This window comes from Natator depressus, chromosome 6 (assembly GCF_965152275.1).
Source record: "Natator depressus isolate rNatDep1 chromosome 6, rNatDep2.hap1, whole genome shotgun sequence".
NCBI classification, from domain to species: domain Eukaryota; kingdom Metazoa; phylum Chordata; order Testudines; family Cheloniidae; genus Natator; species Natator depressus.
The window spans coordinates 58016344-58041988 of NC_134239.1; the positions used below are offsets into that span (position 1 = coordinate 58016344).

Below are 25645 nucleotides of genomic sequence, written 5' to 3' on the forward strand. Positions count from 1 at the left end.
GTAGGAGGTAGTAATAGAATACATTTCTCTGCTGTATATTCAGGAGAAAAAGTGGAAACTTATCTAGATCCCAAGAACATAGTGGGATACAAATGGGATTTTCATCCTTGAGACGTGAGTACATGGCACTTTACAGTGGTTATAATGCATATAATACCATCCTTGCTCTGAAGAGCATACAATTACATACCATGCTAGCAGTAGACAGTGGAGTCATGTGGTCATTGGTGCACTCAGCCTGTGTGGAAGGAGAGAATGTAGTAGGTATTAGGATCAGATGCGTAAATGCAGCAGTTTTTGCTTAGGAGTACAGGGTTAAAAGGGTGGCCCAATTTGGGGTGAGGAGGGAATTATCTATAGGGCTACATTAACAAGAAATTTTGCTGGAGCTTGAAGTGGGAAACATCTATAAGTCTCAAGAGTGGATCTCAAACCTTCCTGACATGTTTAGAGTTTGTTTGTGACTAACTAACTGCACACTCCAGGTTAGAATTTGGCATATGAGGCTTAAAATAGTTTTAACTTTATTTGAGTTGAACTGCTGTTGCCATATGTTATCATCACAGCACAATGAGATGTATCATCAAAGCAGAATCTGTGCGTGGACTGTCCTTCCAGTTAACATTGATCAGTCATTGTTTTGTTTTTGGACTTGATGCAACTGACTTATGTAGTAGCACCTTCAAGGGAGTAATAGCCACCATTTCTGCAACATGGAGATTGGCTGTAGGGTGTGAGTTCAGTTAAAACTTGCTAGTAGCAATTGCATTTTTAGGCCATGTGTGTTTGTGTGTGTAAATAAAAATAACTAGCCACTTTGGAAGGCTTCTCTTTTTGCCCTTTTCCTGTCTGCAGTTGTAATTCACAGCACCCTAAGGGTTGTTTACACTTGAGTGAATGGTTCTAATATAACTTCAGGAAGAAAATAAATGAGGCTTACAAGCAGCAAAACGGGTCCAGTTGCAGGAGGATGGGAGACAAAGGAAACGTGCTGAGAAAATTCTCTCCTGCTTTGCCTTTGTAGGACTGTATAATTTATAACCATTCTCTGCACAGCATCAGAGGCAGTGCCAGGCTGCAGAGAGTTAAATTAACCCCCTTGGCATGTAGTTATCGGCAGAGGCCAGACCCATGGATCGATACCTCGGTGCAGAAACTCACCATATCAGCTGGGGAAAGTGAATCTGTAAGCTCCTTATTTCTCCATTCTTTTAATCGCAGGGCTGTGTCTGGCAGTGATGAAGATGGAGCAGACGCAAATGTCTGATGCTTGAAGCTTTTTGATTTCTGAGTTGATGGGGTGAAGCCAATGAAAAGCTGGGAGAGACTCTGAGAGCTGATAGAATATATTGCCTTTTTCCAGGCCTCCTCCTTTCCTCTTCTCTCCTCCCTCCCCCGAGCTCTGGTTGCCAGTCAGTTGCTGCAAGGTCTATGCTTTGCTTGACCGACACAGATAATTTCTAGCATCACTAGTTAAGCCTATTTTTTTATTATTATTAATAATAATAAAGGCTGTTTTAGTCTCACTTAAATGGATTAGCCTTGCTGTTGCCTGCTTTCTGATTGTTTCTGCTACTGGAGGTTTACTCTTCCGATGAGAGTTCTCGTAGATGGAATTATTGCCGAGCTGGTCTGCCGCTGAAGCATACCTAATACGGATCAGAACAGAGGATAGTGTAATTGGGTTTTCAGAGAACTACAGCACGTGCCTTACTCCAAGAATAAGAATTTTTTGTAGCTGCAGATGAGACCTACAAAGACTGCACTGTCAGCAGCGCCCCCACCCCGCCACATTTAAATGCCTACAAAAATAGAGGGCGCACCCAGCAGGTGCATGTAAAATCCTGACATGATCATGGAGACAAGCTGAAAACTTGGTCCCATGTGTCTTCTTTCAAGTCTGTCTCCTGCTCCTCACCCCCATTCCCCTTCTTGCTCTATCTTCCATCTTTCAAGCTTACAAGAACTGGTCAGAACTTATTGCTACTCTTTATTCAACAGTGGGACCTCAGCTGGCTGATTAAAGCCAGCCACTCTCTTTTTCCAGCCTCTTTCCCTTCAAGGGCTGAGAGTGTGGCCTCTCACTCTCACAGCTTAAGGAGGAAAGGACCCTGATAAGAAATTGAAGCAATGTCTCTTGTAGACAAGAACATAGCGTTACCACTCAGCAACCCCCTCAAGGAGCAGATTTTTTTCCCCTTTGAGCACAATGCTAGGCTTTTTTCTGTGCCTGTTTTGGAGCTTTCTCCGCACTCCCCACCCCCACCTGCCAGTCACCATCTCCCAGCCAAGGAGAATTTCTGGCTTTTTGAAGAGTCCAGCATTGTTGCTCCTTGCTTGGCCAGAGAAGTCAATGCAGAGCGATGTGCGGTGCTCCCAACATCAAGGGGCTGAGACCACTGTCTCCAAACTCAAGCCTCCCCTGACCCACCCCCCATGGTAGCAAGTTGCTTTCCATCTAGACTGCCATGCCAGCCTTTCATATTTTCATGCACATTTCTCCGCCTCTAACTAGTAGACGTTTTTCTCTTGAGGTTTTGAAGCTTGAAATGTTTCCATACTTTCAAAAAATGCCACGTTTAGGCTATGTGGCCTGGGGCTGCTCTGGGTGCACATGAAAGGGTTTTGATTAAAAGGCTTTCGGTTCCTGCATACACACCAAGGGGCTCACCAGAGGGGACTCCTGCCAGAATAAGTATTAATACCTTGGATATCTCTAACTCTGTAAAGTGTTTTGGGAGAGGCTCTGCAAAATATTACTGTACATTACTGTGAGTGTATGTATATAGCCCCTTTCATCCCAAAAGATTCCACATTGTCTTACACGACCTGAAGAAGAGCTCTGTGGCAGCTCAAAGCTTGTCTCTCTCACCAACAGAAGTTGGTCCAATAAAAGATATTACCTCACCCACCTTGTGTCTCTAAGCTCCTGGGACCAACATGGCTACAACACTGCGTACATGCTTGAACTGATATAAAAGCGATGCACCGGGATACCTTTTCCCACCACAGAAATGCAGACTCCTCTAAGGTAGAACATAGCATCTGTTATACAATACAGAGCAACACTGCACAATAGTTTAGGACAGGAAGTGAAGTATCTCTTATCCAATTGAAACCACACGGAGAATTTGATTAGGCAAATGTAGTGAGAGCTGGAATTTGGCCAAGACACCAGGGCTAACACCCTGACTGCCTTGGGTAAAGTGCCAGGGCTCTCAAAGACTACAAGTAGAGCCCTGCGCAGATACAAATGTATATCTGCGGCTGCGGATATCCGCGGATATAAATCGGTATCCACGGAACTGCAGGGCTCTCCCAAGAACCACAGCAGCGAAAGGAGCAGAACATGCCAGCGCCCCGCACTGGCAGCTCCTCCAGCACAGCTGTATCACCCCCAGTCCCACCTGCTGGGGCGGGCACCAGGCTCACCAGCAGCTGTCCCTGGTTGCACTCTTGTGTTCAAGCGGCATGCGCGCCCCCAGACAGGAGACGCAGACAGCTGCATGGAAGGGACGGGGGCAGGGCTGGGGATGGTACAGCCACACCAGAGGAGCTGCTGGAACAGGGCACTGGCTCTTGGGAGCAGCAGCCCCACGTTCTGCTCCTTTTGCTGCTGCGGTTCCCGGGAGAACCCTGCTTTTCTGCGGATACTGATTTATATCCGCGAATATCCGCATCAGCAGCTATAAATTTGTATCCGTGCAGGGCTCTAACCACAAGTGGTTGACTCTTGTTTGTCTTCTTTTAAAGGCTGTACTTTCCACAGCAGAGTATCCCTTGCATTGTGCTGGGGCATTGATATTAGTACTGCCTGGGCTAGTAGGGCTCCACCAGCCAGCACCACCTCCTGCAGCACTCTGGGGTTTCCTTAGAGGGCTCCCCTCCAAATACTGATCCAGCCTGATCCTGCTTATCTTGTATGTAGAGCTGGTTGGAATATTTTGTACTGTTTCATCTAAATCAAAATATTTGGGGTAGATGTCTCTGTTTTCACAATGGTTTTTGTCAAACAAGATTCTCTCACGCTATATCCTGGTGGTTAGAGCACTGGCCAAGGGTATAGTGGACCCAGGTTCAAGGCCCTGCTCTGCTGATGCAGAGTGATCTGGGGTGAAGAAGTTTGCTTTGAATCAGGCAGGGCAGAGACTTGAATGTGGGTCTCCCACATGCCACGCATAATCAGAAACTGAGCTTTTCCGTCTGACAGCCATTTGACTTTCATGAGAATCTTCAAAAGGTTTCGGTTTTCTTCCAGTGCAGAATGAAAACAAATTTTGAAACCTTGAAAGTTGCCACAAAGCAGAATTGTCATTCTCCAGTCACTCTACATGTATGGTCTGACAGGCTCACACCACAGGATGGGTATAGGCCAGGTTTGGGGGTTTTTTTTTCCTGAAGATGGAGCATTTTTGTGTTTTACTTTTTGTGATGGGTTGGTGTTTGTGCTTCTCTGGTCCCTTCCATTGGAGCATCTCAAAATGCAACAAACACTGATTAGTGAAGCATCTCAAAACATGTTGAAAAATAGGTCACCAATGTCTCCATTTGACAGTTAAGGAAACCAAGTGATGGCGTACGTGCATGCTGTCCCTGACAGAACAAAAGGTGTGAACTGAAACCAGTTTAGTTATTTTGGTGCAGGTCTCTGTGTGGACACTCTCATTTCAGAATAGAATTAGGTAGAGTAGATTGAGTCAAAGGTCCAGTTTGTTACTGACCTTAGTATTGTCTATATGGAGCATTGAAACAGTTGGGAATTTAAACAGATTTTTATTTTCATTATTTTTACTTTTTATTTTGGTGTTTCAGTTTAGCTTAAATTGATTAGGAATAGGTTTAAGCTAAATGGAAATAAACTCCTCTTAAACCAAAATTAGAATGTCCACACAGGGATTATTTGCAACAGTTTAATTAAACCAGTGCAAGCTTTTGTGTAGACAAGGCCTTAACATCACTTCTAACTACTTTTACTGCAAAATAATGTGTCCACAAACTAAACTGACTTTAATTCACAACTTGTTGATGTTAGGTGCAAGTTTGCCTGTGGGCCAGAAAGCACAGAGAAAGACTTTGAGAAATGCCCAAGTTCTCATAATAAATTTGTGGTCTTCTGACTTCTGGTCCTGTGCTGTGCCCACTGACTAGACCATGCTTCCTCACTAACCCTGACGAGTGGTGACAGTGATCATAACAACTGGAGTTAAGGGCTTGCCATGTGAATGAATTTAAAAAGCTTTCTTTGGCTCACCAGTGCTTGAGGAAGATTGTAGCCAGCTAATGTGAAGCAGTGAATGCACAAACAGGTAGACAGTAGCCAATAGTGTCTGGGTGTTGCTGTCAGGAGGTTAGTGGCATTCCTTCTAACTTGGCACTGGTTATTCTTTTGGGCAGGAGCACAAAGCCTCTTTGCAGAGCAGGTGGGATTGAGGATGAAAAGGCATTGATCTGAAAATAACAAGAAGCAGAATCAGGTGCGGAAAGGGGGAAGAGAAGGAAGGAGTCAGTGTTTTCCTTTCTTCAGATCCAGCATGATTTGGGTCTGGAAGGGTGTCAGGAGAACTATGAATGAATTTTCCAGGGTCTGACTCCAACTGGCTGGGTGAGGTCACTATGCTTTTGAAATATTTGGGGTAGAGGTTTAAAACAAATAGCTACATCAGTGCAAACAGAAATAAAGCAATCCTGTATAGTCTTGGTTATACAGTGACGCCTCTGTTCAGCCTGTGCTGCTCACTGCTCAAAGTGATGTGATTCAGGCTTCTAACTTGGGAGATTTGTATTCTTTGGTGGTGATCTACCCCTGTCTGGAGTCTGTCTGATTCTGTTGAAGACATTCTGTGCTTTGCTCTTTCTGAGCTGAATATATTTTTTCAGCCATTGTAATGAAAGTGCTGAGCCTGTGGGGAGGTCTAGTGATGAGAGTAAATGCCTAGGAGTCAGAAACATCTTTCATTGTAATCGTGGTTCTGTCACTGTGTGACCCCATGCAAGTGACCTGAAGGAACCTCCTTATGCCCCAGTTAGCTGCTCTAGAACTAGGTGAAAAGCAGGAACCTCCCTGAAAATCAAATGATGGCTCTAATTATGGAGGCGCCTAGTAGTGATTCCATAATTAAGGTTCTGTTCTAACGTGGGCTTAAAATGGAGCACTAATTCTTATTTTTCTTTGAAAAAGTAGGTGGCCAATCAGTTTGAAATTTCATGGGTGAGCACAAAACTATTTCCATCAGGTGCTACACTTTCTGGTCAGATTTTATACTACAACAAAAAGGGGTAGAATATTCTCCATCATCAGATACAGTTTTACTTCCCTAAAGGTCTGCCTGCCCTCTTCCACCTCCGCTACTTGAGCATTAAAAAAAAAACAAACCCTAGGAGGGTTAATGCACAAAAATTTGTTTGTGAAGCAGTTAGGGCTTGTTACACACACCACATACTTGATACAAACCCATGAAAGCAAGGATATGTAAAGTCAAATCACTTAACTGATGTGTAAGATTACACATCCCTTGTCATTGCCACGTTCATTTCCTTGCTTTTCTGAGTTGTCAGTTATCGGTGGGAGAAGGGTAGGAAGCTCAGCTGTTTCAAAATAATTGTTTTTCTTTATATTAATAAAGTTGTGTCTTATATTTATAGACTCTCGCATCTCGTACGATACAGCAGAGCTGTACAAGTTAGGAGTGACCAGAATTTTGCTCCTTTTCTCCCCACCTCATCTCATTTGTGCAGAAGCCAGGCATCAATCAGACCTTCTGTACCCTGGAGTGCTGGGGTCATTCTGTCACACCAAGGTGACCTGCCTAGGGCAAGTTAAGAGGATGTTAACCCCACTCCCGTATTCCTATTTGTGTCTGGCAGTAGCTCTGGGGGGAGTGCATGTTGACCTTTCTGCCGTAGGTGTAAAGAACACTAAACAGCGTGTTTCCTGGTCCAGTTGGCATCTATCCAGAGCCACTAAAGCAGCTCCATACTACCCTATGCCCATTTCACAAGAGCAAAGCCACAATTTTGCTCTGTATGTAGGGAGCTATTTTCCCCACCACTGAAGTGTAGCCACCTTTCAGTATGAACACAGTAGCTGTTTGACAGCAATACTACTGGCCAAAATTTCCTTTTGCTAATGGTGAAAGTTTTCAGTACACCACAGTTATTAGTACTTCTTCCCCCCACCCCCAACATGTGAAATGCAAGTTAAGTATGTACATCTCCTGTGTATTGATCAGAGAAGAGCTCACGTGAGCTAACCAATGGACCATGAAGTACAGGTTGTTTGGGGGTTGTGCAACTCAAAATAAGGCATTTTGTGCTGAGGTATGTAGCATCTGTGGGAGCATGCTTGGTGCCCTGGACTGAGGGTACAGTTGTGGGAAGCGCTCTAAAATTCCATGGCCTGTTGAGTATTCTCTCTGTGCCTCGGCTGTGTAATAAGGGAGATTTTGAGCAAATGCTGCCATCCTGCAGTGTTAGAGAGAAGCTTGAGCCTTGACAGATAACCACCTGTGCATGTTACCTCTGCATCTGCTTGTGGCTTTTGAAACAATATATTAACCAGCTTTTTGGCCGGCGCTGTTCTGTGGCTCAGTATTTGAGATGGCTCCTCTGCAACAGGCAGCAGTTTGTTGGCAGCCTGAATGAGGCAGCTTGTCTGGAAGTGGCTGCTCTTCCCCCTCCTTTCCCAGCATGCTTGCCTCTCAACTAACAGGGAGCTCTTGACTTATCAATACTCATGGAGAACAGAGCTGATTGTGATTTGTCTTATTTTTGGTGTGAACTCAGTGTCTGCTGCAGTTTGAAGACATTTATAGCCCTACTGTCCTTGAGTAATGGGTTTAGTTTTTCCTGGTGGCACACAGTAGCATCAGTTTTGTTTCTTCGGGTTTTCTGTTTCTTATCTTGCCAGCTCTGAGCTTGGCCATCCCTCTGAGATACTGAGTGGCAGAGCTTTCAGAAAAGATCAGATGACTGCCATGCCATGCCATGTGTCTGGAATCTTATTGTCCTCTTCTGTTTGTGTATCCATGTCTCATGTTCTTCTGAGGATTGAATGTCTAAATAGCTTGGTGTCATGTCATTCCCAATGCCTCCCTTTATGTCCTGTGGACATGAGATCATCACAATAACACAGGTAAGTGTAACACTGACAGACCCTGGTCGCTGAGATGGAACCTGGGGCCTCTGGAGCTTAGTGCATGAGCTTCTACTGCATGAGCTAAAAGCCACATGGCCCTTAGCTAAGGTTGTAGCAGACTCATTAATCTCTAGTGGTCTCGGTGCCACTAAAGGGTACAGAGCACTACACCCAGGAGGTGTGTGGGTTACATAAGGAAGTAGGATAGGTAAATTCTTGGATACCATTGTGACAAGTGCCGTGAAAGAACCTGGATTAATGGCATTTATGCTGGAGGTCCCAATATTCCAGCGAGTTTTCATGTGGCGGAGCAGGAACTGTGTGAAAATGTCATGACTCCTGAGTCTACATGCAGTGTGACGCTCATGGAATAATGGAGTTTTTTTCCTCAAGAGACTAGGCTTGTATGTGTGCATTACACAGAGAGAGAAACCACTGAAAAGGAGTATGCGCTCTATATTACCAGGCTCAGTATGAATTCAGGCTTGTTGGAAGGCTAGAGCCAAGCAGCACTATGAGTTATGTTAAGTCATCCGACGGGTTCTTTTGCTGCTTTAGATGTCAACGCATTTTGTAGATTTGTCAGGGAGTTAAGTAGTCCCTTGAGCCGGAGCCAAGCTTGAGACGGAGCCAAGCACAGAACAGGCAGGCAGTATGCAAGCCTTCACCCTTCCACTCTGTCACTGTACTTTAATCCTTGACTACAGAACTCCCTGCTCTTCCAGTTCTAGGACTCTCTTGAATAGACTGTAGCCAATTAATTAGTTAATGCTTGCAGAGGGCTTAGAGCACTATTGAGTGCTAAGTATTATTATGATATTGATTTGCATTGTGCTGTCTGGTGATATTGAGATGTTAATACATAAAGATTATAATCAATGCAATGATACTCCTTGTCCCTTGCTACCCTGCTTCCAGAAATGAAAGGCTATTGAACTAACCACTGTTCACTAAATCTTCCCTACCTGTTCTCCAAGAGATGGTTTCCAAAACATTCAAAATTAGTCCCAAATCTATTGTATCTACACTAAACTTTTTCCCCTACGCTCTCCCACCATTGCTAATGCCACTGCTGCTGCACAGTGGTAGCAGTTGTTGGGACTCTTAATTTAGACAAGGCCCCACTAATCAATGGTATTTTCACCATGTCACCCAGAGCAAGTCTGGGCAACTTGGAGGCAAGAATACCAGCAGCCACCAGCGCCTTGTCTACACTAAAGCTGCATCAGAGTTAGTAACAGTGGAAATTTTAGAGAAAATAAGCCAGTGGAGATAAGGCTTCAGATGGATGTTGGTGTGTGTGTGAATCAGTCAGTATTAAAATGAGTCCTTTGCTTTCTCTCCCCACACTCAGCTCCCTCTGCCTTGTAATATGCAAGAGCGGGGGTTTATTTTTGGTAAAACATCACCTCTGTATGAGGTTGAAAGAAACTCCAGAATTACTTGTATTATTTGATTTATATCAGTTAAGATAAACTATAATTATGGTTGTTGCTATTAATAGCAGTGATAAAAATCATGCAGGGATCACAATATATTTATACTTGGGACTTGCAAGATCTCTGCGTTACTGGAGAGGGTGGTCAAGATGTGGGTATGGAGCTGAGGAACGTGGGGCTTTCAGCTGGAGCTTCAGTCTTGAGCTTTGGATTTGGACTTTACAGCATCATCCTGACTTGAGGTTCATCTTATGTAAGCAGTTAGCGTTTCAGTAGAGAAATTTCCGAGTAATCTCTTTCTTGAATTGCAGGGCAGGCTGCACTGAGTCAGCTCAGCCCAGTCCCCACTGTGCAGAGGCTGCAACCAGTCTCACTCCATCACTTTAAATGAAACTGAGTCTCTGTGGTTTTCACTAATTTACTCATACGCAAGAGAAACGAGGAAGTATTTTCCCGTCTCTCTCTGATAATGAATGAGATATGAAAGAGCTTCATGGCCAGTAAGCGCCCAGCAGGGACTTCAGTTTGTCAAAATGTGCAAGGCATCTTCATCAAAATAACACAATGATTTTCTTTCCCTCTATTCCATGAAGTGAAAATTCACCCACCAGCAGCCAGAAATGTGCCCAGTTTTACTTAGACAGTGGAATTGACTTTGAAAGACCAACCGTGTAGCAAAACTGATATATATGAAAACCGCTATTTCCCAGAGAGACGTGTTTTGTAATAACAAAGGCGTGTCAGAGCAGCTGCAGAGTGGGGCTTTTGCTGCAGCAAGGTGTGGTGTCCGCACCACAAGGACTCCAGTTGGAATATGTCATTCCCAAAGAATGTCACAAGCTGTAACCATGTTTCCTTCAGATGTGTCCAGTTCTGTTTTTCAAGAATTCCCATTTCTGTTAGCCATATTCCCCAAATTTACTTTATGCATGTCAGAAGGACAGAGAGAAGAGTTCACAGAAGATTAAACAGGCACAAACACATTAAAAGAGACAGTGAGGGATGCAAATTGTTAAACAAAAACATTAGTCAACTTTAGATGTCTTGAGGGCTTTTTAGTACCTAAGCTTAATAAGATTAACCAGCTATTGAAGTTTAGCTCATGGTTAGCATTGCCACCAAAACAATCAATAGCAAAGTAAGCCAGGTATGGTATGATTTTAGTGACCAAATTATAAACCGTGCTCAATAATGGACAACGCTCCTCTGGAATATTGCTAGCAATGCAATTGAAACAGGGTACATTGTATCAGTCCTGTTTTCTGCATTAGTACTCCTCCACCTTTATTAAAAAATGATCCCGTTTGAAGTAAGATTAAAGCAGTCATACTTTCTTGTGTTACTCCAACTCTGAATAATGAAACACACAGTACCCTAAAGAAAGGTGGGACTTTAAAAATTACCCAATGACTGTCAGCAAGCCAGAAGAGGAAATGCCTGGGTTGCTATGCCCCCTCAAAACTACACTTCTTGAAATTTAAAGGAATAAAAAGAAAAAAGAAAAGGAGTACTTGTGGCACCTTAGAGACTAACCAGTTTATTTGAGCATGAGCTTTCGTGAGCTACAGCTCACTTCATCGGATGCATAGCATATCGTGGAAACTGCAGAAGACATTATATACACACAGAGACCATGAAACAAAACTTCCTCCCACCCCACTGTCCTGCTGTTAGCATGCTTAGCATGTTAGCATGCTAACATGTTAGCATGCTTTTTTTAGATGAAGTCCACATGTATGAACAAGTTATATACACTCTCCAGAAAGCTGTCAACTGTACACAGAAAGAGGCCATTGGTTTTTGCAACTAACATGTTAGCATGCTAACATGTTAACATGTTAGCAGCAGGACAGTGGGGTGGGAGGAAGTTTTGTTTCATGGTCTCTGTGTGTATATAATGTCTTCTGCAGTTTCCACGATATGCTATGCATCCGATGAAGTGAGCTGTAGCTCACGAAAGCTCATGCTCAAATAAACTGGTTAGTCTCTAAGGTGCCACAAGTACTCCTTTTCTTTTTTCTTTTTACGAATACAGACTAACACGGCTGTTACTCTGAAACCTGTCATTAAAGGAATAAAGTTTGTCGACTACATTTCATTTTACCATATTGTCTGTCACTAATTGAATGTTGTTTAACCAATGTTACCTGTTTTCACTGAACAACAGACCAGTGTTGTGCATCATGGGTTTCACCCCATATATCACTCTCCTATATTTATTACTTCCCTTTGATTCAGCATTTTTTCTGAGTTTCTAAGCAATTATAACACACTGACCACAGTGGATTCCATAGCTATTCAGTCTTCAAATAGCAAGTGTTTGGGAGGGTGGGGATATCCTTGACAGAAGCTTCTCTGTGGTTTATATGGAGGCTAGATGCTGATTGGTTGCCGCATTATTCCAGGTTTGTCCAATTTTTATTATTTTATTTCCTGTATTAAATAGCACCAAGAAGCTCCGGTAAAATCAGCAACCCATAGGGTAAGTGCTGCACAAACACATAGCAAGAGACAGTTCCTGCTCCAAAGAGCTCACAGTCTGAGACAAAACCCAACAAGTGGATATAACAGAGGGAATGGAGGAAGGAATACAAGTATTACAGTGAGGGAAGCACATGGTTATATAGATCAGCTCTGTGTGTGTGTGTTAGTGAATCATTTTAACAATCTATTAAGTCTATTAATCCCTGATATCAAAGAGGATCGAGTTTATCTGGTTCCTTTTTCTGTATGTGAAACAATTAGTGTCACAGCATTAGTGTCCTGCAATTGGTGGCTTTTCTCTCTTGAAAGCAGCACACAGCATAGAGCCGTGTAAATGTGAGGTTGCATGCAGAAAGCTGTGTGGCTGCAGCAATTTATTAGCGTTCATATTAGCACAGCTTCATCTAAAAATGCAGGGCTGAGCAAGTGACTCCTTTGAGACCTTTTTGCCTTTTGCGTACTGAGTTGTGATGTTGTCAGCACATCTCTGAGCTGACACATCTCTCCCCCTCCCGTTGCCTTTACGAGGGATGGTTGAATAACAACAGGATTTATTAGTACAAGCTCCTGTCAGCACAGAACAATCCTTGCTGCTGACAGTGGTGTTATAGGAGAAGCCACTCCTCAGCACCACATTAGCCAGGCAGGGGTTCTCCTCATGGTCCACCTCCACCACTTTTCTCAAGGCACTAAAAATGCCTTCTGTGTTCAGCAAATGGTTCAAAAAGTTAATTGTAAAATTAAGTGAGGACTCATGGCCCACAGCTCTAAGGGAAGATATGGCCTGGTGAGTGTGTGACCTTCCTGTGGAAGCAGCACTGCATGTGGGAGGAATCCAGTCGGGTGGAGATGCCTGCGTCGGTAGCCTGACTCCCACTGGACATCTGCATTCTATCAATACGCATCAGCAGATTGAAGAGATTCACAGCTGGTGACCTTTAAGAAATTATCTCTAAGGTGGTATTTCCCTCAGGCGGCTCTGTGTTCTGACATTCAGCTCTTGAGCAATAGACCGTTCACCACTGGTGCCGTGTTTGAGTCAACGGGAAAGAGTTTTCTGCACATGCACTCAGTCCGCAGAACAATAGAGAGGATTCCACATTCCAAAACTACCACTCCTAAAATGGGAAAGCTTTGCACAATCTCCATGGCAAGTGCTGTGTTAATTGAGAAACCAAACTATATTTCCCCCATGGAGCAAGAAATTCCCCCCGGTCAATGCTGAAGTCATAAGGGAGCAGAGCATGAGAAGAAAGCTCTACACTGCAGTTAGACACCCACAGCTGGCCTGTGCCAGCTGACTCAGGCTTGCAGGGCTCAGGCTGCAGGGCTGTTTAATTGCTGTGTAGACTTCCCGGCTTGGGCTGAAGCCCGGGCTGTAGGACACTGCAAGGTGGGAGTCAGAGCTCAGGCTACACTGCAGTTAAACAGTCTCACAGCCCAAGCCCAGCATGCCAGAGTCAGCTGGCACGGGCTAGCTGCGAGTTTTTAATTGCAATGTAGACATCCCCTCCCTGTCCAAAGAGCGCGCTGGTTTCTGTTGCTGTTGTTCCTTCGCCATTAGAATTATTCATTCTAAAAAGCTATTTAAAATTAACAAAGAGAATCATTAAGTAAAGTAGGTAGAAAAATGCACCTTCCATCTGGGAAACTACCTCATTTAGTACAACGAGTGAGCACATCCTCTGGTCCTGAGGAATAGAAGACTTAAACAAAATGGATTCAGGAGTGAGCTGCATAATGATGGGAAGCGTGTGGATCCCAGCTGGGCAAAATGTGGCAAAAGTCAGTCCATCAGTGTTGGCAGAGTGCTGTGGAAAAATGTAGAGTCCCATGTAGATACTATGGATTATTACCTCAACCTTATTGTTTGTTTATTGGCAGTGGTCTGTGACACTTACAAACAGGATGGATCTTACAAACCTGATGAGTTCACAATTTAAGGGTCTGATCCTGCAAGGTGGCGAGTGCCCTCAACTCCTACTGGCTTCAAGGAGCTGTAGATGTTCACATTTGCAGAAGGTGCTTGACACCTGACAGAATCAGGCACTAAGGCAGGCAAGTCACAGAAAAACAGCCCCCAAATAATGGGATTTGAAGTGATTAAAAGAGGAGAGGAGAGATGAATGGAAGAGGGGGTTTCAAAGGACTTGAAAGATTTGGGAAAGTTTGGTTGATGAGGAGAAAGGCTGCTCCAGGCATACGGGGTGGCATAAAAGAAGGTGCAAAGCTGAGAGTGGGAGTGGATGACAGAGGGAAACGTTACACTACTATCTAGAAAGCCCCAAAAGAACTCTATTGTGCTAGGTGCTGTATGTAAATATAGAGAGAGAGAGACAATCCCTGCTTCAAAGAAATGACAATCTAAATAGAAAAGATGGGCCGAGGGTGAGAGCAAGGAAGTCCTGTTCTCTACATTTCACTGATGGGGAACTGAGGCACAGAGAGAGTATATGACATGCCCAAAATCACACAGAGAGTCTGTGGCAGAGCCTGGAATTTAGCCCATATCAGAGTATCAGTCCAATGCCTTAACCACGCGGCCATCCTTCCTCCACTAATACGAAATAAGAAGGAAGGATTGAGAAGGGTATTGGGAGCATGATAAAGGGGAAATTAGAGCAAAGGTAAATGTGGGGTAAGATGTACAGGGCTTTGCAGGGAAGATAAGGAGCTTCAATTAAATGTTGTTGGGGATATGGAACCAATGTAAGGATACAAGAAAAAAGAGATATGGTCAGAGTAGAGGGGGAAAGAAAAATTATGTTAGCAGCTCTGATTTTGGTACACTGGAGGAGACAGAGTTGAGAGGTAAAGAGGTGAGACGGGAGAGGGCAAATACTGTTCCATGTGCGACAATGCCAAGATGGGCAGTGGTTTTAGGAGTGGGGTGGGGGCAGAGAGCAAGAAAAGAGACAGATTTTGTGATCGAAAAGGAAGAAGATCAGACTTGGCAATAGTGTAACATGGAGTGGAGAGAGAAGAGGAGACAAGAGCAAAAGATAACGCGCTTGGGAGGGAGGAAGGATAATGGAGTTGATCATGAAAACAGAGAAGGAAGGGGGAGGATTCAGAGGAGAGATCAATTTTGGAGAAAATGAGTTGCAGGTGGCAGCAGGATGCCAGAGAGGAAGCTAATAGCATGAGACCTGGTGGCAGGGGATAGACTGGGGCATGGGGAGAAAGAGAGAGATTTGGCCATCTGAGTAGAAGTGATAGAAGAGAGGAGATAATCCAGCAAGGGGATCCAAATGGAGTGACCCCACTGAGGTAAATGAGCCCCATCTGACTCACTTGCCATCCGCTCTTCATTTAAAAAATACCAAACGCATGTCAAAATGTGCTGAACTGACAGCCCCAAAGATAGACTACGCGCAGCAGGGCCAGCAGCAAGGCAGGCTTCCCACATGCACATCGCCCAACCAGGGTGTGTTTCCTGTGGCCTGGAAGGTCCCCTCTCTATAGCCTTGGTCCCACTGCTGAATTATGTACAAGAGGAAGGGGGACTTGAATGATCACTTGCAGCAGTCTACAGACTGCTGTCAGCAACTGAATCCCCCAAACTTTATTTCACATTGGTCACGAAGCAGTAACAATATGGTAACAGCACTGAGTCACCGCTGACCTGAGATTTGAACCCACGACCCAGTGGTGAAAGGTTCTGTCCCCCATTCGCAGTCCCCTTTGAGATTCCTCTCTCCTTGTAAGTTCCTACAGTTCCTCAGTCTGCTCCAGGCATAGCAAATTAGTGGGCAGATAGGCTAGGTATAACTTTTTTCTGTATGGTGCCCTGCAAAATCAGAGCTTCTTCAAACCTACTCCTTAGAGACTATTCCTCCAGACTACAAGGTGAAATCCTCAGTTTATGAGGGAGGTAGTGAGAGCCTGTAAGTTTATTCTAAAACCTCTCTCATCTAGCACTACTGAAATTAGGGGCTGTAGTACTGTACAGGTCATTGAAAACCTAGAGCAGCACCTTGCAGAGTAAAGTCAGAGGAAGCCCAACCCCCCCATTCCACTCTGGCTAAGCCTTCAGGGAAAGCCCAGGAGAAGCGCAGCAGCCCCCTGCCAGTTCACTCAAACTTTGTGGTCCCTGGTGGAATGGAGCTGTGCACTTTCTGTTCTGCATGCAGCCCCGTTGCTGCATGATCCTTCATCCGCTCCCTTTCATCCATCATTGTGCATGGGAAGCAGAGAGACTCTTTGCTCCTCCGTCTGAGGCTTCTGTCATCTTTTCATTATTGCACGCTGTCAAAATGTTGTTCCTCTCCCCTACCCTCTTCCGCCTGCCTCCCTTTGGAATTCTGACTGCAGAATGAAAGCAGAGCCCTCTCTCTTTCTCTCTGTGCCACTGAAGAGGTAGGGGATTGGCCCTGACACGTGCATGGCCTGTGGAGAGATGAAGATGGCTTTGGGGAAGAGAGGAGTTTCTGGATGGAGGGAGGACATCTGCCTGGGGGATAACCCCATCTTTTCATACGGTTTGGGAGGTACTTGCTGAGGTTTGACAGATGGGAAGGGGTCCTCTGCAATCGATCCTTCCTAGCCCCCACCCTGCCGGGTGAATACATCAGTGTGATTCAGTCTAGCGCACTAGTCACAGGCAGCACATCAACTTCATTTTGCAGATAAAAACACACAGATCTACATTCCATTCTGCTGCAAATCTCCACTGACCGCAAGGCGGTCCTGCCCCCAGCTCAAGCCTTCCCCTGGAAGGCAGGCAGGCACGCACCGTGTGTCCCCGTGTTTGCACTGCATGCAACGTTTAGACAGCCAGCCTTTCTTTCCGAAGTCTCTTGTTTCCAAGGCTCCTTCAAAGTAACTCGAAGGGGGGTGGGGAGGAAGGCTGGTGGCTGGTGAAGGAGAAGTCCCGATGTTTGTATTCAGCGCGAGGGCTCCTGGAAGGAGCGCTAGGCTCTTTAGCTCTCTAATAGCAATTCTGTGAGCTGCAAGGAAAGCTGCTGCTGCCTGGAGCATCAATCACCCCGGCAGCTTCACAAATTAACAAGATTTGAGTGAGGCGTTGCCTCCAATTCTGAACCAAAACGAGACTTCTGTGTGTGTCTCCTCTACCCCCTCACATGCCCCAACCCTGCTGTCAGGAACAGAAGATTTGTTGGAGAAGAACCAGTAACGAAATGAAATCTCCAAACCACCCTTTGAAACCTGGCCTCGCTCATTCCCCCCCCCCCCCTTTTTTTTTTTTTTTTGGCTCCTTCTGCCTTGTTTGTGTTTTTCAGTAATTGTTTGGAAACTTGCGCTACTCCATGTTTTAATACAATATCGATGCGTTGCCATGGAGAGGACAGGAATGCCATTAATGGTGCACTGATGTTGCCAAGCACCTGAACATATTTAATATAATCTTGGCTTTGCCTCATCTTTCCCACACCACCTCCCTCAGCACCAGAGAGGGAAAGAGATCTTGTGGCTTCACAGGCTGTCATGACTGCCCTCGGGTGTACCCACCTTTCCCTACCCCCACATGGTATTTCCAATCAGATTTGAAACGGATGTCCTGACACCTTCTGGCCATTAAAGAATGCACGACACCTCTCTCAAAAGCTGAAGTGTTTAACCCCTGGGCTCTGGCCAGATTCCAATTTGGGTAATTGCCCTCTGCCAGCCTATGTTTCGCTCCACAGCTTGAGTTGTATTCTTCACTTCATGTCCTCCACTCCTGTATAGTATTGCTGTGTCAGTTTCCTACTGTATCTAACCTGTCCCCTGGTGGGACATTGTAGAGACCAGAAACCTGTCCCCTGGTGGGACATTGTTGAGACCAGAGTTTCTGAGCTGCCTTCTTTTAAATGCTTGTTCTCCTTCACTGATTGCATTTGGCACAGTTCTAGGAGTACTCCCCTTCTACTCTTGGTATGTTTTTAAAAGGACAGCTATATTTATTTTATTATTGGCATTTCTTAGACTCTCCAGTACTAGGGTGATGAGTGCCAATGATTACTGATGTCCCATAGTTGTGCCCCAGCATTAGGGCAAAAGTGCAAAATCTCTCTTCTGTGCCGTCCCATCATAATCCTGACTCCAGTCATTTAATATGCGTATCTGCTCAGAGGAGGCAAAATGTTAAAGCACCACTGTGTTATCCTAGGATTCAGCAGAGACTGCTAGCTTAGGCATGTCTGCTGGAAACCGGTGTAGAAGCGGAGGATCCAAAGAGAAGAAAGAGACATGACCAGGACTGATGACAATGGTTTTAAAAGGAATAAGAAGGTAGAGTCTCTTTGATGTTGGGATAAGGGTTGGGTGGACTCATATAAGTTAGATGGGCAGGTTCCAGTGTGTACATTTCTGATATTCATTCTCTGAGCTAATGGCATCCCTAGAAGTTGTTGACAAAGGGCAACAGCTCTTCCTGATGTTCTTACTGACATGTGACTTCTCTGTTTCACTTATTCAGTCTTCACAGGCCTGCTTTCTATTTAAAGAGAGCTGGACATTCTTAGATGTTTGCTGTTTAGGGAATCAATGGTTTATCACTGTCCTTGAAAATAAGGATTAACATGGTTGCTTCTACAGTGACAATTAAACCCTCTGTTAACTCTGGGAGCCAGCTGGAGATGAATGTGACTGTGATATTAGATTTACATCTCTTAATTATGGTACTGCATCTATCTCAGTTGCTGTTGGTGTTTGTCCCTCCCTCTCCCCTTCTTCTTTCAGTCCAGACCAGTTGATATTTTTTTGAAGACATTAGAAATCAGTGGTTCCCAACTGCCACTTCAGGCTTTCACAGTAAGTCCCTCCAGTTCACTCTCTACCTTAATGGAAAGTGTGCTGAACGCCTCAGTGTGCTGGTCTCATCCCCTTCAATCTTGCACACCATGGAACTCGGGCCAGTTGAGCCATGACACTGGGGATGGTGTGTTAGAGCAGCCCAAGTTCCATGGCATGTTAAAGAGCAGCACAGTGAACAGGGAATAGAAACAATTGCTGGCTGTTAGGGGAATGTCCATCTAGTCAAGTTCTCTGAGTGGCCATGCAGACATTGAGGAAGGACATCTAAATTGGCCTAAGCATTCTGGATGAAGTCTGAATGGGGCTGTTCTAGAGCAGCAAGTCTCAGAAAATAACTTTTGTATCCCTTTGTCACTGTAGATCAGTGATACTCAGATTGAGACTCACGAGCTGCAAGTGGCTGCTGCAGCTCTGTGCAGCACATGGTATCAAAACACAGTGTGATTTAATTATTAACCAATCAGGATGCTGTTACTATGTTATTAACCAGTTGTAGTTGATAAAATAATAATACTTGGTCAGTCATTTTGCTGTGAAAATTTTATATATATATAAAAAACCTAAATATTTCCCCGTCATACTGTTTAAATAAGAATATATAGTACTTTAGTAAATGAAACAATGAATTCACACTATTGTGGCTCTTGGGTAATGTTGATTGCTAATTTGGCTCCTGAAACCACTGAGATCTGAGTATCACTGCTGTAGAGTTATATGCTGCTATCTTCCCTGAACCTGCACTTGGCTGGTGATCTTACATAGCTGGCAGTTTTTGTGGGTGGGGGTGGAGAGGGGTTTTGGTTTCTGCCATCACTCCAGATTCTTTCTTTCTTCCTTATGCTGTTGCTCAAACACCTTTCCAGATCTCCAGCACAGCAGAGGACAAAACTAAACAAGCTGAGGGAAATACCCAATTCAGGTTTTCAGGCTAAGACGGCCAAGCTCCAAATATTGAAATTTTTAAATTACCAACTGGACAGCCAGCAAATTAGGTTTTCTTCTGCTAGCTGGCTAGATTTAAAATTTATGAAGTATCCTTTCTCCCCACAAGCTGAAAAGCCTAGCAATTCTGGCTCTTGGTGACTGCATTCAGCAGTATCACAATAGTGCCAATTGGTTACTTGAATTAAATGATTTTCATACAGTTGCCAGCTCTCTTTGACACAATTAAGAGGTGATCCAGGTCTGTTTGGGCTAATCAAGATTCTGCAATAACTTTCTAAGAGTCCATCCAGGTATTTCAGAGCAGTGCCTGCTGCCCTTTGTGTAATGCCTATGTACATGCACAGAAATACGCTACTGGAGGGACTATATAGACTAATCTCTGGATGTTCTTTGGCAGCCAGTTAAATCATACTAGCCCGCATTGTCAACACACATTAGATGAAAGGGAGAAGTTAGCCCTCTGTAATCACTTTACTTGTGTTCATGTTTCCACTTTTCACTTAGACTTGACTTATTGGAGCAGTTGCTGTCAACAGGCCAGCCTGGCTTGTCATGTTATCTGGTGTGTCACTTCGACCACTGTGCCTCCCTTATATGAATAACAGCCATTTAATTAGGATATTATAAGAGGTTGGATCTGCTGCAGGTCCCTGCTGGAAGTGTCACCAGATATTCTGGAGATGGACAGATATATTATATTATTTCCCAGTAGCTTAGCTCAACAGGAGCTAACTTTTCAAATGAGATGATTTTTTTTTTTTTGAAGAAAACAGTTTTGTTCTCTCTCTCTCTCTCTCCCCTCTTCCTCCCTGCCGCCAACGGAGATCTGGTGTTAAAATATTCAGTATTCTGTCTAATTTCTTAACATGCGGTTTGTCAAGAAGTGAGTTTCCATTAAATCCTTGATAATTACCATTCTTGGACTTTGATAGACATTTTTCTTCTTTTCAATTTTTTTTCTCGAGCTCAAATTATCTGTATGCAAGATCATCCAGCTAGATTTCTGCCTATCAAGCATATCTCTGTGTTGGCACATTTTTTACCAGTTTCAGAGCAGTTTAAGTGTTGCGGTGAGTTACTGCACTAGATGGGGTTCAAATTCTGAGTGGGTCACAAGTAAAATGAGTTTGGGGGCCTCAGCCTATAACTTACTGAATGCTTTGTATCATCACTTTATTTCCCAACAATTGGGTACAATTACCAGTTTCCTTTGCTAAAAGAGAGGCTCAGGGCATGTTGAAGGGCAGTATTGAGGTGCACTAGAAGAAAAGTGTGGAGAGCCTGAGGCTGGTATAATGGGGTGTGGTGTGGGACATGACTGGCAGGACCTGAGGGGAAAGCTTGCAGTGTATCTTTCCCCATTATGCCTGACTCTAGCCAATCTATTCAGTGCCTCACTGTTACAAGCCCTAAATTCAGCTAATTGGAAAGAATAATTCTTTGTTATTCTTTCCAATGTATTGTTTGAATAAATGGTGCTTTCTAGAGGTGTTGCAGCTGCCCTCTCGAAAGAACTGGTAGTAAGCGCACAGCCTCTGTTTCTCAACATATTGCCAAAGAAGTTAATGTACTGTGGCTGTACTGACTAATGCAGAGAGCTCTCCTTGCTTAGTTGCTGACTCACTGGCCTTTTTCTCCAGTGTTGGCTCCTGGTCATACTGTGAGAGAGCTTTCAAAAGTGGAAACATTGCTTCAAGCTCTCAAATAGTTCTGCCCAAGAGCTTGTCAAGATGCCAGAGGAAAAGAAAAGTGATGTGCAAGGCTAAGCCATTACCCAGACAGTGTGCAAGATAATGTACAGCAAGTTTTTCCCCCAAGGTAATGCCAAAATAAAGAATACTGTATATTGAATATTTAAAAAAAAAATTAAGAAGGCAAAATAGCAAAGAGAAAGCTATTGCTGTCAGGCTCAGAGCCCAGAGAGAGCTTTCTGCAGTGAGTAGCGCATGAATCAATCACAACTGGCCATGATGGGCCATCCAGTCCCATTATCTTCAAAGGAGTTCTTAGTAGTTTGAGGCTCTCTCAAGCATATTGATACCTCACAGGAGTAAGAGAAAGAGGGAAGGATACCCAGAGGTGGCAGGATGGATCTCCAGTGTGACAGTTAGTGAAAGAAGATTAAGGGAGAGGTGAGGCTTGTCATGGCACTGTATCTATACAGCCATCAGAGGAGAAAGCATTGTGCTCCAGGTCACTCACACAGCACAGCAGATCTGGAAGCCTGGACAGTAAATGCAAAGAAAAAAAACTTCCAAAACTTAGTTTGTAGGCCTGTGTGCGTGTGCTTTAGTCACACTGCCTAACCTCAAACATAGTTTCCACTGCCCCCAAACCAGGGTAAAGAGAGACTAATAGCATATGGAACGTGAACTACTCTCTGTGTGCCTTCGATCTGGAGTGCAGATGGAGGAGTAAGCCAGCTCTTTGGACTTTCCTGGCCCCAAGCACCACCTCTGTTGATGGGACCCTCTTTGCAGCTGATTTGAAACTCATGAACTTCAAAGATGCCGCCTGTGCAAGATAATCCCTTGCTGTGCATCAGCCCGTGGCTTCTGGCGGTCTGGCTTTAAATAATAGGAAGAGCAAACTTTAAACATAACACCAGTGGAGTCTGGTTCCTTCTCCCACTTTCCCCCATACCAAGCTTTGCTCATAACACTCCCCAGTTAGTAAGTGAAGACAACATGTAGTGAATGAAAATCAACCAAGAAATTTGGCATAAGGTAAAGAAAGAAAAGAAGCATTTATGTCAAGGCAGGTAGTCCACTGACCAAACAGAAATTGCTTCTTCTCTCTTTGGGGAGTATATTCCTCTCTACACACTGGCCCTGGGAAATAGGAAAGTGGAAAGAGCATTAACAGGCCTTTTGTGCGTGGCATTGACTTATTCCCATTCAACGCAAATATCTGTTCAGCTTAATGGAAAAGGCTGTTGGACGCTTCCAGATCAGGTGGGTGAATCGATTAGGAGTCTCAAGGCTGAAAGTTAAGTCAAGGGCAAGAGCAAGCTGATCACATTGTTAGTGTGGCTGGAAGCCGCTGTCCATGGACACAGAATTGCTGGTGACTATTAAGCGTGCTATCAAGGAGAGCTGTCTCACAGATGTCAGCTAATCAAAGTCAGTACATTTCCTTTCTCTTCTTCAGAAGGAGATTCTGTCCTGCTTTCTAAGACATTACTAACTGAGTGGCTGCTTTTAATAGAGTGTGCACAGAAAATGGTTCTAGGCAATTGAATTAGGATTGCGTTATTAGTCCATCTGTGCAATATGCTCTGTTTATTGACAATCTGGTTAGGGAGGCTGGAGGTTGTTAAAGGGAAAGTGTTTCTGACTGTTAAATTTTGGGATTTGTCCATCTGCTAATAGGAGATGCAACTAGAGAGGAGTCTCATTAGACTGGAAACGTGCTTGAGGTGAACTTTCTACACTCTGCGAGACAGAATCTGATGTTCATCCTGTATGTTTCTGGGAGGAGAGAGGTGTATGTTAAGGGACCATCGGGTGGTACAGTATCAGTTCTCCCCTCCCCAGTTTGTTGTGAGCTACGCACACATCCTTATTACCTGCCTGCACTGGAGACACCTGTTAGGATATGGAATTGTATTCAGTGCTCGAGGGAAAAGCATCTTTTGTTTGGATTTCCAAAGGTTGCCGTGTAAGATCTGTTCTGCGGCAACCATCAGCCAAAGTCATTCTCTGAATGTCATTCTTTCAGTGAGGCCTCTTTGAATGAAAGGCACATGCAGCAGTGGAAAAGAGTGCGTGCTTCTCTGGCGGTTCAGGGAGGGCTCGGTCATGACCTTCGGCAGCTGGTTTTATGTGCATGATGTAGGCTTCAAGCTTTTCCCATTAGAGTAGCCTTATTCTTGCGGTATTTGAGGTGGAAAGCTTATTGTTAAAAATGATAGCAGCAAGTGGTGGTGGGTGGGGGTGTAATACTTAGACTCTCCATATGCAAATAGCAAACTATTTTTTTAAGACAGTAGGTGCAAACTATTGCCTGGGGGATAGAAAAATGCCAGAGATCATAATACTCTGCCAAAAACTCCTTGTGGCTTTCAGCTTCTCCAGTGGCCACTTTCGAGCCTGGTGATCAGTGCATTCCCATCCAGCTCTCGAGCATATGGTATATTTGTTACATATCAGGAGCCCGCAGTAGTGGTCCAGTAGTGTGGGCTGTAAATAGGCATGGCACATCATTTTCCAGCATTCTGTTACGTTAGAGAACTCACTTCACCCACGTTATGAGAGAAAACAGAATGTAATTTTTTTTTCTTTGACGTCTGTTTCTTTGTTCATAGGTTAATACTGAAACCCCATGCTGGGAGAAGCAGCAGAAATTAGTAAGGAACTGGCAGGATTGACTTATGAGCACAGACTTTGAAAAACTAAATCGGTCTACCATGACTATAAAGCGACTAAAGAGACACATTGTAACTGTATTTGGGGATAGCAAACACCGCAGAAGGGGAAGAATTAGTTACGGTGGTCCAAGGGGGTGTAATTAAGGGTTTGTTTACAAGGCCCTGCAGTTGGGACTATGGGGGTGTGACCTGTAGCACATACTAGTGTGCTATGCTATAATTCCCCATGTGGATGCTGTAGGTGCAAATGAAAAGGTACCTAGTTCAGGTTAACAAACTTTAATGTGAACTAGGTACCTTTTCATTTGCACCTGCAGTATCCACATGGAGTTACAGTGCAGCACATTAGTGCACGCCACAGTTCACACCCCCGTAGTCCAAAGTGGGGGCCATGTAGACATAGTCTGAGTATGTGGAGGGCAGGGGTGGGTGTTATATTTAAGAAAAGGATTTAAGCTGAATATAAGAGACCTCTTCCTGACAGTGAGATACAGAATAATTTTCCATAGTAAGAGATGGAAGTCCCATCACTTAGAATCTTTAACATTAGACTGTACAAAACACTAAATATTTTAATGCAGGAAACAATTCCGCATTGGGCAAGGTCATACAATAGGTCTTTAACATCTAGCATACTACTGGTGTGTAGCCGCTCTTCAAGGTATGGCTCATGCCTCCTCCTGGTATGTGCCACTTGGAGTGACTTCTCCCCTCTCCTCGCATGGGTTGGGTTTTCGGCTCTTTTTCTGACGCTTGATGCCTCCACCCCAGGTGATTCGTCACTGTGCCCGAGATCCGAGTCATACTGTCCCTTGGGGAAATGAACAATGCTACTAAAGGACGAGGAATATGAAAAGCCCCTGAAGTACTCAAGAAACAATAAAGTACATCAAAACACACCCCAGCAAAGAAATGACGCACCCCAAAATAACCGTATAACAAAGAGGAACTTTACTGAAAGCAGGAAAATAGGAAAGGAAATGATTCGGGTTAACTAATACGTATTAACAAATCAACAAATTCCCCATTTCCCAACTCTTTCCAACTCCCAGCTCCCTTTCTGGCATCTTCCTAGGTAGTTGGCATGCTGAGATTGAGGCCTGAGATGAGTGCTGCAACACTGTGAACGTTGGCCAGTGTAAACAGAAAGGGTCCCTTTACCCTGTCTTTGCCCATGGGTAGGGCACAGTCCTCCTACCAAGCTTGCTGGCTCTCTGATTTGAAGTCCTGTGAAGGTTTCAGCTGGCTTTAAGTAGCCAGCACCGGGTCAGATCTCTGCCACTCTGGACGTGGGTTTCCACAGGGTTGGATCATCCTGATCCATGCAACCTTCCCACAGCAGTTCAGACTCCCTTTGTGGGAAGTGGGAGTTAATCAGAGACTCTCTGAGCTGTTCTGCTTCTTTCTCTCACAGCTCCCAAACTCAAAACTGAAACAAAAACTAGTGTCTTTTGTCTCTGTCCGGGTGTCCCCTCCCACAGAGGGCGTGTCTGTATGGCCGTGGAGGGGGGTGAT

General features: G+C 44.4%; 1 protein-coding gene and 1 long non-coding RNA gene across 3 annotated transcripts in view; one reads left to right on the top strand and one right to left on the bottom strand.

The window, feature by feature from the left end:
- Positions 1 to 25645, top strand: part of LOC141989078 (transmembrane protein 263-B-like) — a 304105-nt gene that overhangs the window by 207491 nt on the left and 70969 nt on the right. The window lies entirely within an intron of this gene.
- The window catches only part of LOC141989079 (uncharacterized), a 35102-nt gene continuing 34208 nt past the window's right edge, over positions 24752 to 25645 (bottom strand). The window contains exon 3 of one of the 2 annotated variants that reach the window (XR_012639909.1): positions 24752 to 24935. This is a non-coding gene — a long non-coding RNA (uncharacterized LOC141989079). Of the gene's footprint in view, positions 24942 to 25645 lie in introns of both variants that reach the window. The other variant, XR_012639908.1, reaches the window with a different exon arrangement.